Source organism: Triturus cristatus, chromosome 11 (assembly GCF_964204655.1).
Source record: "Triturus cristatus chromosome 11, aTriCri1.1, whole genome shotgun sequence".
NCBI lineage: Eukaryota > Metazoa > Chordata > Amphibia > Caudata > Salamandridae > Triturus > Triturus cristatus.
This window is the reverse complement of record NC_140594.1, coordinates 973,841,533-973,857,494: the sequence shown is the minus strand read 5'-3', so window position 1 is coordinate 973,857,494 and position 15,962 is coordinate 973,841,533. Positions and strand designations below refer to the sequence as shown.

At 45.8% G+C, this 15,962-nt stretch overlaps 1 protein-coding gene across 4 annotated transcripts in view; it reads left to right on the top strand.

Moving 5' to 3' along the window:
* Window positions 1-15,962, top strand: part of LOC146785770 (phospholipid scramblase 1-like) — a 420,799-nt gene that overhangs the window by 24,882 nt on the left and 379,955 nt on the right. The window contains exon 1 of one of the 4 annotated variants that reach the window (XM_085635027.1): window positions 89-161. The exons of the other annotated variants lie outside the window; for them this stretch is intronic. The gene's annotated coding sequence lies outside the window, so the exon portion shown is untranslated. Of the gene's footprint in view, window positions 1-88; window positions 162-15,962 lie in introns of those variants that run through there. 4 annotated transcript variants of the gene reach the window in all.

Here is a 15,962-nt window from a genome sequence, read left to right as displayed (position 1 = left end):
CTACCCCATTCTATACCAGCAGGGTCCCAGCCAGACTAAAGTAGAAAAACAGTGAAACACCAGCAAAAAGTGGGGGGAACATGTGAAGCAGATTCTACTATCCTGCACAGTGGAGCTTTGTGTTCCCCATTTATGTTCTTGAGAAGTTTCTAACGCCACTGGTATGTAGGTGAGAAATACTCTCTCTCTCTCTAGGCCTCTGTGTTTTAATCTCCAGGTGTACATTTTGTTGTGTTGTCTGTCTCTTTCTACTTGACCAGGAGTGTTAAATGGTCAATGAGAAGCATATTCAGGTACCAAGCAATCTGAACTCATGCACTGAAGCCTTGTTATATTAGAATTCTTTGCAGCCTGCTGTTTGTGTGATGAAACACAGAATAGCACTAGTATTCTCTTTAATCTGGATTTAATGGCCTTAAAATGTCTACTGTCTGCCTTATCTGTTGAAGAGTATAGTTGTCCCTCTCTTTTTTTCCTAACTTTAGTCTCTTTTTTTTATTTTTATTTATTTATTTATTTTTATTGAGCAGAACAGGGATAGTAACAACAACAAGCAATCAGGAAAAATTCTCCATGTACAAGTCAATCATGATCCTTATAATATAGCACCTGAGACCATAAGACATTAATGTACTACACTACTATAACTAAAAAGAAAGAGAAAAAAGAGAAAAAAAAAAAAAGAAGAAAAAGAAAAAAAAGGTTCTTTTTCTTTTTTCTTTTTCTCTCTCCTTACCATAGAATCTAATGCTGCTACAAAAATGTCGCAATACAATACATATGAATTTTAAAACAGAATTTGCTGCATATTACTAACGCAATATTAAATCAATTCATAAAACATATCGTCCATAGCTACATTATCTTGAAACATTACGCCCTCTTTCCTGCTAATCCAATACCTGGAAGTTCTTTAACTAAAGTGAAATAATAATTTAAAATATTAAATGCTGGGAAGTGTCTACTTAAAGAGTGTGCATAGTACCATTATCGAATAACTGCCAGATCTTTACAAATGTATTTATTGCTCCCGCCCTCCTGGCATACGCTTCCTCAAAACCCCTCGTCCGCTTCATTTTATTAACCCATTTCATAAAAGAGGGAATCTCCAGAGACCTCCAGTTTTGAAGAATTAATGAACGTGCCATCAAAGAGCAGATCATTACATATGCTTCTTCATATTTGGTCAGTCCTGGTTTAGCTCTGGAGATTCCGAATAAGGCAATTTCAACTTCAGGATCTACCGGCTTTTGGATGGCCTGCCTTATAGCTATGAAGATGTTTCCCCAGAACTCATTAAGTTTAGGACAGGTGTAGAAAATGTGGAGCCAATTTCCTTCCTCCTCAGCCTGACAACGAAAGCATCTATCTTCCACATCTGGATATCGTTTACTCAAAGTCTTGGGGGTATAGTATGCTAGCCATCTATTTAAAAAAGCCATACGTTTAAAATTAGCCGCTCTCAAAGCCTTATGGCCGAGCCGGGCTTGAAGTTGCCATTCTTGACAGGACAAGGCACACCCTGTTTCCCGTTCAACCTTGCTCAAAAACGTATGTAGGATAGGGATCTCACTATCTTTCCGGAGCAGAGTGTACCATTTTCCTATGCCTTTAACTTTGGTTTTGTAGAGCAGGGAAGCCAAATTCATCGTCGCAGAAGGGGAGGGAAAACTGGCCTTTTTTAGAAAATTGATGACCTGCAAGTAATCGAGGAAATTGGGTATAGTTTGATCTATGAGCTTGTTTTGGACCTCCTGCCACGAGATCACCTTGTTATTCGTATAGAGATGACCCAATTCCTCAATACCAATCTCCCTCCACTTCGAAATTCGAGAGGGATGAAGCAATAGACCTAAAGTCTTACATTCCTGCAGCCTTAAACTTTAGTCTCTTTTGCATCTAAAACGTGTGTCTCTTGGAGAAGAGCAACTCCTATGGCATGTCTTCTAATCATTTATTTTTTATTGGTCTATTCATGAGTTCCATCATCTGAATGGCCTTGTGTGAGTGTGTCATTGGAATCCAAATGTAATCTGTATATGGTGGTTCTCACATTTATGGATCCTCAACACTTCCCCTTGTGGAATGTTTTGGCACGTAAGCTGCAATCTTTAGGCCAATGGTGTATATGTCGCTCAAGCTGTGGTAATAGGAGATTGGTCCCCCCCAGAAGCCCTATGTTTAATATCTTAGCTCCTGGATTTGAGAGAAACCACTGGATTCTCTGCTGTTTCTCCCCAGAGTTTGTCTAGGGGTCTTACCCCCCAAACCGGATCCCCACGTCGTGAATCTGTGTTTATCACATGAGTATCAACACTTTGCATGAACCCCACATTTGCACATTTCCTCCTTCAAAGACAAATGCATAAAATCCTGAATAACACACATCCGCACTGGTAGCAGTTCCTTATTATGCATCACAGTTCGTGGTGAAATGGCATTCCTTGACATTGTTCATTTGACTGAGCCCAGTCCCAGCCTGGTCAGCAATTTTACTCATTAACGCTCTGGTTCTGTATGTCATTAGGCGTTCGCAGGTCAGTCTGTCCCTCAACACCCATTGTGTTTTCATGCTAGACCAATATTTGTGTCTCGCCAGATTACAATTGTTTCAGCCCCTCCTGTTCAGCGGGATTCGCCAGATCAGCAAGGGTTTCTCCAAGGTCTTTCTAACCTTCCAGACGTCTGTGCCATTTACATTTTGGCTTGTCCATTTACAGGCACTCTCATACATTGTCAGGGGATGAGTCTTGCTTTCATGTATGAATCCTAATTTGGCCGAGAAGTAGCAAATGTAGGTTGTTAGCCCTAAGTGTGTGTTTTACCTCCATGAACGATTGACAGAGTTTCTGCCCTTATTGTTGTAGTCCAGTAGTATTCTTAGCTTGGATCACATTTTCTTCTAGTTGTGTGTAGGATGATGTCCTTGGTGTGTGTGAATTTGAGCAATGAATGAGAGTTCATGGAGGCGAACCCTGCAGCAGCAGGGGAGTCAGTCCTCTGGGTACCCTTTATCACAACCCGAGCAATGGTCTGCTTGGTTGTAGCGTGTTCTTGATTCATTGCTCTAAAAATAGTTTTCTCTGGAAACCTTAAGTGGTTACTTTGTTGAAATCTGCCCTCACCCTCTTCAACTCTATCCTCTGGAATACAGAATAGTTCTGAGAATGATTAGACTGTGGACCACTGGTCAGCTACCTCTGCTGCCAGGTGTTTTACTGTCTTTTCCTTCTCAGGTGGTTATTCATTGAGTTTACATAAGTCGTCTCACAGAAGGTTTACTTCTAGAGCTACAGTGTCCATTTTATTTTCCTTTGTTAATTTAGATTGTTTTATGGATGTTAGTAGTTGTGTCCCAATTCTTTTTTCTTTTTGGTGGTCGATTTTGGGGGGGGGTCAACGGGTCCTGGGCATCACCCCTATTTTCGTTCTCCTTTTCAACTCTCCCACATATTGATCAATTTTGGTATGCCGAGTCAACCTCAGGGGTTGGAAAGGGGATGTCCATCCCAATCATCAGTCAGGTCTGTCTGCCCCAGTAGAGGGGGTCAGGGGCTGAAGAAGGCCACACCTCCCCCATCTCCCTCCTGCAGGGCCCCCACCATGCTGTCTCCTCTGCAGGTACATTGGTATCTGCTGTTGGGCTACCAATCCATCCCAAGTGATGAAGGGTCAATTGGAAGTTGAAGCAAGGCATGGGATGCTTCATCCTGCCTGGTGAAAGGTCATTAGAGAGAACAGCTTGCATACTATAAATCTTGTGAATTCCAAGTATGGGATATTTCTCCATGTATATGGACCTTTAGGTGTATGACATGATTGAAATCGACTGTCTATTGCTAGTCACTGTCCTTTTTCCTCTGAGAGACTCATTGGCACAGGAGGTTCCTTTCGCAGTCTCTGCCCGACCAGTCATTAGAGTAAATTGAACACTGGAGTCCGTGCGGTAATTTGCCCTTCCACAAATGGGATACGTGCTACTGCCCTGGTGTAACTATTATTTTGAACCAAATGGCTAGAAAACAGATTTGTTTGCTGTTATGCTAACTGTGTTAAAATATTTCAAGGATATTGGGGGTTGGCATGGTACCGCAGTCCAGGCCATGTTTGAATGCCTCTCACTTATTTGACACGGATTGGAGCATAAAAAAGGAGGCCAGCAGCTGTTTGAAGATTGGTACCCAGGCAATTGTTTCAAAATTTGAAAGCATTTGAAGGTTTATACATTTCTCTTCAGAGGCAAAATGCTAACATGTATGTCCTCTTCCTGGGACGAAGTGCAAAAATCAATTAATACAAGCAATGGTGGGCAATTTTGGGTGTTTCTCCATAGAATGTGCTTGATAAACCAGATTCCCAGTAGTGATTGGGTATTGTTCATGGAATTTTATATATTGGATGGTTGCAGTATAAATTACTGCCTGCATGCTCTGAAAACTTGGATAATTGGAATCCATGTTACTGGTAAAAATTGGTTGGATAATTTCAAAACCTTAAGCTACGTGGGAGGCAAGGAGTGGATTTAGAAGGAATAACCATCAATCTGGTATGCTGTATACATGATCTTTACCCTTTATTTCTTTGGATGCTCCAATTTAGAGGTTTTCTTTGTTCCTAAACAGGCACATTTAACTAAAGCAACCTGTAAAAGGAAATTTGAAGGTTGGTAAATCATAACATTTTATATCCCCCATGATTGTATAGCATAGATATTTGCAACGCTGATAGTAATATGATTGGGGTGTCGATTAATGAGCATCACACCAGCACAGGAAGGAGTCGAGGTTGCAACTGATTGCAGTTCCTGAGACAGGAATCTGACCTGTGGCCTGCTTCACACAAGTAGATACTGGCAATCAGGAAATTATATTGCTCTTTTGTGAATTTCCATGGGGCCTTTAAAACGGTTGTCAACAGTGACATCTTTGGTCCAAGTTAAGATCCCAGTATCTCCCAGACTTGCAATGTATCCTAACAGTGAGGTACACTGGGGACTGTGCATTAGCAGAGATCAGAGTCTTCAGAGCTAACAGATAAAATTAACATTCGAAATTGATTTTTTTCTATTTCAATTGTGTTGCCTAGCTTTGATCAATTTGTTGTAATCTGCAATTGGTAGTGATAGAGTCCAGAACTAAGTTGTGGCTGCAAGTGTTGGACACCAGCGCTTCTTTTTCCGATGATTATATTTTGCCCCAGAGCAGTGGAGGGAGAAGAGGGAGAATGAAGAACAAAGAGAATGATAGAACGATGACAAAGGGAGAAAACGTGAAACAAAGCAGTTGCCAAGAGTGAGATGGAGACAGGACAAGTAGGGTGTTTGAAGAAAGACATTCGGTGGAATCAACGACTGTGGGAAAATTGCAAAGGCAGTTCATTGTCCTCAAAGGTCACTGGCACAGATAACCAACGTGAATTCAACCAAGATACAATCTTGGTATTTGACCATTGGAAAACATAAGTAAGATGGGACTGGTGGTTAGTTGATAAAATGCTTGACATTGTTGACGGATCTGAGCCTTTGGTTTACATTTGATAGCACCCAAACCTGACGTATACATTGGGTCAGCATTTTAACTAAAGCGATCCCTGCAATTCAACCTGTGATGCATTTTAATTTTCATTATGGAGGCTGTTCAGTTGTATCCCTTGTTTAACCGACTAGAATCAAAGTCAGTCTGCTGGCTCTTTTAAGGAGGGTTTGTAATGAATCACAGACTGTCTTGAATTGTTTGCAAGGAAAATGAAAGAAACTCGCACTTAGTCTTATGCAGTGTGCATATTTTCCAAGATTTGCATACAGATTTTTTTTTTCATATTTAGAATCTCTAGGTAAGCAACAACTGCAGCTATGGTTACGCAAACTGGAGACAGGGGATTTATGAGAATTGTACCTATGTTGCAAAGAACAGTAGCCTTTTTCAGGCTAATATGGGGAAAGTGTCTGGCTAGGGCATTTAGGAACATGGGAAGGACTTTCCCTTGAATCAATACACTATATAAAACAGCCCAGACAGGTTTTGGAATTTAGTGCAGGATATGTGTTGGCTAGGAAGTAAAAGGTCCAGGCACACTTGTACTCGAAGCTAATCGGCCATTGAATGCTTGAGGCAACACAAAGAAGTACCTGATCATCTGGTAAGAAGGCGAATGCTTAAATCACACTTGGGTCTTGACCCTTGTCGTCCTGTAAAGGGAATAGTCAAAAATAAAAGCAAACTCCTCACGTTGTTGGATCTAGCTTGTAGTTCTGAATGTATGAGGCCTAATTTCAAGTGGCTCGGGTGGAAGTTGCTCACTCAGCAATTTCCCTTATCACAGGGTTGGTAATTCCATGTTTCAGGAATTACGCTTATTTAATAGCTTTTGTAAGGAGGGAATAACCAAAGGAATCTGTACTTATTCAAGACTGCTGCATGTTATTATCAACATTTGGCCACCTAAACATTTTGCCTGCTTCGAGGAGGCAGGATTTTGGGTGAAAAACTAAGGTGCTGTGTTTTTGGCATTTGTAATTCCCGATGCAGAAGGTAACTGGTGTAATTGACCTCATCAGGAATTAGGGAAACATGTATTGGGGGTTTTTTGTTTGTCTTGCCTGTAAGCGCTTGACCTTGGTATATGATTTAACTGCTGGTGCTCATGAGTAAAGGAGCTAAAACACATCTTATTTATCCGTGAGGTGAAGGTCTGCTTGGACAATGAGGCTATTGTATCCTCTGCTATCAGTATTCTTTTTTTAAATATTAGGGCTACACATTGTGTGTTACTGATTTTGGTCTTTTTAATGTCCTTCTCTGGTTGCTGATTTTATGTTTTCATGAAAGGTTATGTATGCGACACTTCTCACCCAGGAAAAATCACAATGATCTTTCCATTCTGTGCTGATTTGCTGAGGCTGTCTGTCTGTCTGGACGTGACCTGCACCTGGGGATGTTGAACAGAAGTAGTGACCTATGAAAGTTCCACCTGCTCCTCCTTTAGTAGTGACACCGAGCTGGAGCAGGGCTTGCACTAGGGACCCCATGTCTCCTGGAGCTTCTGCTTGCAACTGGGTATCCTGATTCCCATCATAGCGGCATCTGTGTCAGTTAATGGGGTGCATGTGAGGAGGATGTATGTGGGTGGTGGGCAGCTCCATCATACGAGTACACACACCATAATTCTTTCAACATGCCCAATATTTTCTTCCACTCAAATTCTATATTGTGGTTTGAAAACGTCTTGTTACTTTTATTAGCATTAGCTGATATTCACTGCCAGAGTCTCTTTGCATGCTTCTCTCATGCATTTTTTTTCTTGCGTTTTAATTCTTTATTTTAAATCGTGATAATGAATCATGGGTTCAATGCAGTGTACACATTACAAAAGAAGGAAAGGAAAAAGGAGGGAAGAAGGCAAGGTGTAGGGAGGAATCACACATTGCACACAATACAGACGGTAAACTGAGAGCTCGGGAATGAGGAAGAGCGAACCCAACTGCGCCACTGGGAGGAGACACACAAGAAAAACATCTTGCAAGGAAGGCTGCGAATTCCCAGGGTGGGTGGGTGGAAGCGGGGTAGAGTGAAGTTAGGAGGATACAGGCGCGCCACACCCATTGGACTCAAAGGGCTTCAGCCCCCCCCCCCCCCCCGTCGTGTGTGGCAGCACGGGATGAGACAGCGACAGCTTCCCGGGCGCACACACAGCCGCAACCGAGCACTTCACAGGTCTTTAAAAGACCATTTGCATGTTAATGAGGCCTTGCTGTTGTTTCACCCCTTCTAAGAGCCCCTGCAGCTCCACTCTGCCTATTGCTTAAGATTCAGCCCCCCCCCAAATCAGCTCCACGCTGCCTATTGCTTAAAGATTCAGCCCCCCACCAAAATGTATTCTTAGCCCCCCCCCCCCCCCGAAATTTGGCTCTAGTTGCGCCTCTGGGAGGATATGATATGATCAGGAAGGGCGGTGTAAAACTCCCCTTGGCATCGGCAAGAAGAGGTCGTAGGGGAAAGAGGAGGTGGTGCGTGGATCCGCAGAACAGGACGGGGCCTATGTTGTAACTAGACGTATCCAGGGTGGGGCAAAGGGAGAGAAAAAAACAATAGAGGGAAAGAAAGAGGGAGATAATGAGGCTAAAGGAGAAGAAAAGTGGTGGTGGGGGGGAAATCTGCGACCCCACTGATGTTGCCATCTGGGTTAGGTGACACAAGCTGCCAGGTGCATTAGAATTGTCGTGGAGGAAAGGCAGCCACATCTGCACAAATACCTCAGCCTGGTCTTTAAGATTATAAATGACACATTCACGTGCTGCCTTCGGAATCATTGCCACTAGCCAGTCTCCTGCGAAGGAGGTACGGGGGGGGGGGGGTGCCATAGGCGCAGAATACAGATTTTGGCTGTTGCCTGGGCCCTGTGTAGGAGGCGGTGTTGGGAGTGAAATAGGACCTGGGAGTCTCACATGTAATGCAGGAGAATCGTAGAGGGGGTCCTAAGTGTCATGGAGTCCCCCCCCCCCCCTCCGCACAGTCCCAACTGCCGTCCAAAAGGGCTGGATCGAGGGACACTCGCAGAGAATGTGCACAAGGTGGCAGGGGGCAGTCGGGCACCACCAATAATTTGCATGAGGTAGCATGCCTGCCCTGTCTAGTTTTGCTGGAGGCGAGTGCCACTCGTGCAATGTCTTGAAGAGACAGAATTTCAGTCGGGCCTCCCACATGTCCCTGTCAGGATCTCTAGGATGTCAGGAAAAATCGTAAAGTAAAAGGGGTACCTATGAATGGCAGATGTGTTCCTAAGTCAGGGCAAAAAATCTAAATTGTACAAAAAAAATACTTAGGAAACTATTAAGCCAGTGGAAATTCTCTAGGATGTCCTCCCAGACTCTTCATATTTTACTTGTAGTCGTGAATGCCATTCGGTGCAGAGACTGTTCAGGGGAGGGTGTAGGAATAGGTGGTGCGTAATGAATACATGCAGCCCCGATATCGCTCCCCGGAAGCGGCCCCAAGTTCTAAGGGGGGCAGCATGGGTGAGGTATGTAGGATCCAGGGCACGGGCTCCCAGACCGTGCCGGATGCAGTGCTTCAATTGGAGATGCCTCCACGCCTGTTGTGGTGGGAGACCCAACTCCTCACATAGTTGTCCGAATGCCTTGTGGTCTCCGTCCTTCAAGATCTGGTACAGGCTGTGGATGCCTGCCGCGCGCCACTGTTCCTAGTGAAGAGCCGCCCACGATACGCAGGCTGTCATTGCCCCACAGGGGTTCATGTGCATGCCTGCAGGGCGCCACACCAAAGAAGACATGCCAGGAGTTTTGCATAACCTGTAACATTTGATTGGCTGCGCGAGGCTAAAGAGTGCTACTCCTGTACAAAGGGTCGAGTCCATGATGATTGGAAAGTTGTGATAATTCTGTTGCAACCCATTGAGGCATCTCGGGGATCATGTACGCCAATTGTGAAAGGTGGAGAGCCATGGCATAGTTTTCTAACAGTTGGCCCAGGTTGCCGCTTAAGGGGTGCACCAGGAGCTTAGTGGATGCCAAGCGAGTATGGGGAAGATGCCCAGACAAAGGCATGAATCCCTGCATCCCCAAGGCATAAGGTTGCTAGGGGCACCGTGAAAGGAGGAATACTTAGCATGTACATAAACTTCAGCAAAGCACTATTAAGCACGTCAGCACAGTGAGTAGGACAGGAGGGAGCCATAGGAGCAGAAAAAGCAAAATGGTACAGCATGTAACGAGGCATAACGCAACCACAGAAGGTGAATTGGCCCAAAGCAATGCACATCATACAATATCCAGAACAAACACAAGCTTGTAGCAGGATACTCAACTGCTCATTGTTGGATGGACTCTGTTCTTGATCTTCTGCACCTATGGTTGAGTCAGATGCAATGTTCCACAGCAGCCTCAGCTTTCATTGAAGGTGGGCTTCAAAGGGGACTGGGATGTATCCCCTGTCCTGGTCCTGCTTGATAATCGCCACTGCTTTCAGTGTCCAGTCCCTGTCCCCCAGTGAGTGGGCCGCCCTCTCGAAGTCTCTGCCTCTGTTGTGATTCCCACTGTTGTTGCACCAGTGCCAGCCCGAGGGAGCATTTAATGTCTGGTTCTATGGACCAGAGGGACAAGAATGCTTTAAGACTATCATTAGTCTCCCGGGAAAAATCTGTGGCAATGCGGATCTCCTGCTCCTCGTGGTCATAGGGGCATGTGAGTGGGCCACGGGGAGGAGCTGCCGCACCTCCTTGTGCCGTAGGAAGAAGGCGATGATGTAACGAGGTCGCCCTGGTTGGTCCTGGCACACCATGGCCATGCGATGTGCTCATTGGAGCTCAAATGATAGGGTAAAGGTAAAGTCGGTGAGGATACTCTTGAGGAAGTCTTTGACAGCAACCCACTCCTTGCATTCCGGGAAGCTAAGAAGTGGACCTTGTCCCTGCTGCTTCTCTCTTCCAAGTTGATGACCTTAGCTTCAGAGGAATAAAAGTTCCTATTCCCACTCCAGGATGGTATTAAGGCGATCCTCCACAGCTGCTACCCGATGCTCCAGCCCAGCCACTCGGTCCTGGAAGCTCGCAATGTCCAAGTGAATGGATTTTCGTCAGCTGGGAGATTTTAGAGTCCATCCCTTCCAGTTAGTGACCCGTTACAGTGACTTCCTAGAGATTATGCTCCATTGTGGTGTCCTGCTGAGAGCGCGTAGTGGCCAGAGGCTGTCCTGTCATTGGTAACCCCCGTGCTGTGACCATGGTGCTAGGCATACTGATTGCCTCCAAGAACAAGCAGTCTTCCGGGTTTGCCGGTGGACTTGCTGGGGAACATCACTAGTCCTGGTACCCAAGGCCCGAACAGGGAGGGCCTCTCAAAACAAGGGAGCCTAGGGGGTTAAAGGGTAGGTGGCCCCCCTCTCAAAGTCATGAAATACAACAAGACCTACCCCGTACACAAATTTATTTAAAAATTCTTAAGTAGTGTGCAGGTACTCAATGTCTGTAGTGCCTGCCTCGCTCTCACTCAATGGTGTTCTTACCACATATATATAAAAAAGAGTTGTTGACCGCTATAACCCGGTGCAGTCACTTGGCGGTGGCAACAACAACGTGATACTTAGTGTTAAAAAGTTTCCCCATCCTATAGTGCTGTAAAAACCTGCTAGTGATCAGATCAAAACCAAGGAAGGTTAAAGAGGTAAAAAAGGTGTGATAGGACGTCAGCGCCTCACGGAAGCAGCCCCAACGAGGTATATGTAGACAGGTACTCGCCTACTACCTCCTGTTGTCATCATCGGTCGCTGCCGCCCAAACAGAAGCAGTAAAGGTGGAAAGGAAATTTATAATGTGCGTCACTCAAACCCTCGTGATAGTCCTAATGACTAGTGTCTACAGGGCAACCTATGTATTGAAATGGTGTATACTAATCTACAAAGAGCAGGAAGTGTCGACCCAAATTTGGTGAGTTGAGCCTGATCAGGACTCAAGTCACTCGAAAATAAAACCGAGCAGCACTACACTGGCTATACGGTACTTTATTCTCAGCTGTGTCGCTGCTCATTTAAAAACCGACATGTTTCGTTGCCTTATTTACTTTACCGGCAACTTCATCAGGGCTGGGGTCGACTGGTCTCTCTGCAACGCTGGTGTAAACCAGCAATAACTTTCAGTCAGCACCTGGGGGAAACATAATTAAAAACACATATACTCAGTATCTCACCCACCCGGTCACAACTGGTCTTACCGAGCAAATACTCATCATCCATATCAATGGGTTCACGCTTAGCAGGGATATTTACCCTCAAGATGCTGTTTGGCAGCATACCTGCACCTTCATTGTGTAAGTGTCTGAGGTATTTTGCACCAACCCTTTGGCTGTTTCATTCAGAGCTGCGGAACTTCGTTTCTGAAAAGTGCACACGTAAAAAATACATATATCACACACAGTAAGCTTTAAAAGTTGGTGTAAGAACTGTTGAGACACCTCAATTTAAGTGTCATGTCTCAGCTCTTTAGCTGTATCCAAGTGTTGGCCGAGCCCTACCGTAATGTCTCAATTAAAAATTCTGAATTCACCATTGAATGCTTTGGTGCTATAATTGCTTTCCTAAGCGGTTACACATAGATACCAACTAGCGCTGTCTAGCATATTTAACATGGTTGCCTGCTATTTGAAAATCCATGTTAACTTACTACTACGCGGCTGAATCAGCGTGTGCTTGTTAAGCCTTACCGAACACCCTGCCGTCCCCCCTCCTCGTGGAGAATGCGTCCTGCCCTCGTTATCTAACGTGAAGAAAAGAGCACCCCCTGCTTGGCCCGGAGTCCCGGGTCTTACCTCATCAGTCTGAGCATCGGTACTGGACTCACCCTCGATCACTGGGAGGTGGCCCGCTTCCTGTTTAAATGTGTAATTCGCGCGGTGGCCGCGCATGCGCATTCAGTTGTTAAGGGTGCCGCGCATGCGCAAAGAGTTCTTGAAGGGGTGGGCTGCCATCTTGGATAAACCGCTACTATCAAATGCACTGTGGTAGTTATCTACCTGATTATTTGGAATGTTAGTGTCAGCTCCTGACTCAAAGGAAGGGAGAGGAAGAGAAAAGGCAAAGTGTGATGTAACAACCTCCTCCCTGCTTAAATAATGTGCAATGCGAGCAGTAGGTGTATTTATGCGTCTAGCCCGGTGTATTCGTATCTACTCTTCCAAGGGCTATTTATAAGGGCGGTAATGGTTGTGGTGGAATCCTACATCTCAACCACGCCCCCGTCAGAGGGTGTGGGAGTGTATGCCTGACTCCGCTTGGTTCTGTGGTGGTAGTACTAGATCGATGACCGCACATAGGAATGTGTAACCATGACGTAATGTTGTTTTTATATTTATGGTGGTAGACAGATGTTATAATACCACCTTACTCCATTCAATGAGGTCATTGAGTCCCTGTTGGTCTACTTTCTCCTGGTAAATCCAGCGGGCCTCTTTTGTCGAAAGCCTTGCTTCCATATTGTAGGAATCGCCCATAACACGTTCAAGGACTACCCATTTGACATCTCTGGGGTTATGTCCAATTGTCAAGAAGTGTTGTACCAACTTGGTGGTCAATTTGCCTGCCCTGATGGTGCTGAGGTGTTCCTGTATTCTAATTTTCACCTTGCGGGTGGTAAGACCAATATAGTGCATGCCACAAGGGCACGTTAGCCTGTAGATGACGTTCTGGGTGTTGCAGTTGCTGAATGAGTTCAGATGCCAGATCTTCCCATTACTCAAAGAGACATTCTTAGTAACGGTGGTGAGCTCACACACTGAGCATCCCCCACATTGGTAATGCCCTGGTGGAATGCTGGTGTCCGTGGACTTGGTCTGGGGTCGTGAGTGCACTAAACGGTCACGCAGGTTAGTGGACCGCTTAAACGCAAATCGCGGGTGTGGCATCGTCATAGTTGGAGTATTAAGTAAAGGCCAATGTTTTCTAATGACTTGTCTGATTTTGGTAGACAAGGGGCCAAAGGTAGTGACAACCGGGATACAATCGCTCTTCGTTTTAGGTGTTCTTTCTAATAGAGCAGCTCTCTGGGTGTTCATGGCTCGTTTACGTGCTTGTTTGATGATCTTGGTGGGATATGATCTCTCCTCCAGCTTGTTGGATAGGACTTGGGCTTGTGTGATGAATTCCTCTGTAGAGGAACAGTTCCTGCGGTATCGCAAGAACTGTCCCACAGGTAAGTTGTCTCTCAGTGCTCTGGGGTGATACGACCTGTAATGCAACAGGGAATTCTTGTCGGTTGGTTTTTGATGAACATTGGTGACAAGCTTGCAATTTTCTGCCCTGATGTCTAAGTCCAAGTATGTGGCTGTGACGTCACTGATGGACCAGGTGAATTTCAGACAATCATCCAAGTTGTTCAACCACACGAGGAACTCTTCCAAGTCAGTCCTCGATCCCGTCCATATGCATAGAACGTCATCTATGTATCGCTTCCAGAGGGCAATATTCCTCTGGAAGGGGTTGTCATGGTGTAGGACGTATCCAGCTTCAAATTGCCCCACATAGATGCACGCTAGACTGGGAGCAAATGTAGCTCCCATGGAAGTCCCGGATACTTGCAGATATAGCTGGTTTTTATAGGCAAAGAAGTTCCTTGTGAGGGCCAGTTCGACACACTGGAGCACGAATGATTGTGGGACATCATAGAACCATTCACACGATTCCAGGGCCCGTGCTGCTGCCACCAGCGTGGCTGCCTGGGGAATACTCGTGTATAATGATTCGATGTCAATTGTCACCAGAAATTGATGCTGTGGATCATACTCGATGTCTTGGAGGATCCTCAATACGTCGGTGGTGTCCTGGACGTAGGGGGGCTGCGTAATCACACACTCCCTGAGGAAAAAGTCGGCATATTGGGACAATGGTTCCAGTGTAGATTGAATGCCCGAGACTATCGGCCGCCCGGGAGGGGGCCTTTGTGCTTTATGAATCTTCGGGACAATGTAGAAAGCCGGGACCCGTGGTTTATCGTTGATAAGGAAATCAGCCTCCTTGGCCGTCAGCCATTTCTTTTCTTTGGCCTCTGCGACCATAGTGTGGATAGTCGCCTGGAGGGTCTTGGTGGGGTCCCTCATCAACGGTTGATAATTTTGGCGAGCACCCAAAAGCCTGGACACCTCGGCTTCGTAATCAACTGTGTTGAGCACTACCACTGCCCCGCCCTCATCTGCAGGTTTGATGGTAATGGTGTCGTTCTGCTGCAGAGATTGTACGGCTAGCCAGTCAGCATGAGTCATATTGCTGCGGTTGTAGCTGTGTTGCTGTTCCTCAAGGACGGTGATGTCCTGTATCACTTTTTGTTCGAAAACCAAAACCTCAGGGCCAATAGAGTGCATGGGGGGACAGAATCGGGAGGGGCGTCTGAGATTAGTAGAGAAGACCGATGGGGCTTCTGCTTCCCCAGAGCACGTCCCGGGCGGCCGATAGTCTCGGGCATTCAATCGCATCAATTTCTGGTGACAATTGACATCGAATCATTCGTGCTCCAGTGTGTCGAACTGGCCCTCACAAGGAACTTCTTTGCCTATAAAAACCAGCTATATCTGCAAGTATCCGGGACTTCCATGGGAGCTACATTTGCTCCCAGTCTAGCGTGCATCTATGTGGGGCAATTTGAAGCTGGATACGTCCTACACCATGACAACCCCTTCCAGAGGAATATTGCCCTCTGGAAGCGATACATAGATGACGTTCTATGCATATGGACGGGATCGAGGACTGACTTGGAAGAGTTCCTCGTGTGGTTGAACAACTTGGATGATTGTCTGAAATTCACCTGGTCCATCAGTGACGTCACAGCCACATACTTGGACTTAGACATCAGGGCAGAAAATTGCAAGCTTGTCACCAATGTTCATCAAAAACCAACCGACAAGAATTCCCTGTTGCATTACAGGTCGTATCACCCCAGAGCACTGAGAGACAACTTACCTGTGGGACAGTTCTTGCGATACCGCAGGAACTGTTCCTCTACAGAGGAATTCATCACACAAGCCCAAGTCCTATCCAACAAGCTGGAGGAGAGATCATATCCCACCAAGATCATCAAACAAGCACGTAAACGAGCCATGAACACCCCGAGAGCTGCTCTATTAGAAAGAACACCTAAAACGAAGAGCGATTGTATCCCGGTTGTCACTACCTTTGGCCCCTTGTCTACCAAAATCAGACAAGTCATTAGAAAACATTGGCCTTTACTTAATACTCCAACTATGACGATGCCACACCCGCGATTTGCGTTTAAGCGGTCCACTAACCTGCGTGACCGTTTAGTGCACTCACGACCCCAGACCAAGTCCACGGACACCAGCATTCCACCAGGGCATTACCAATGTGGGGGATGCTCAGTGTGTGAGCTCACCACCGTTACTAAGAATGTCTCTTTGAGTAATGGGAAGATCTGGCATCTGAACTCATTCAGCAACTGCAACACCCAGA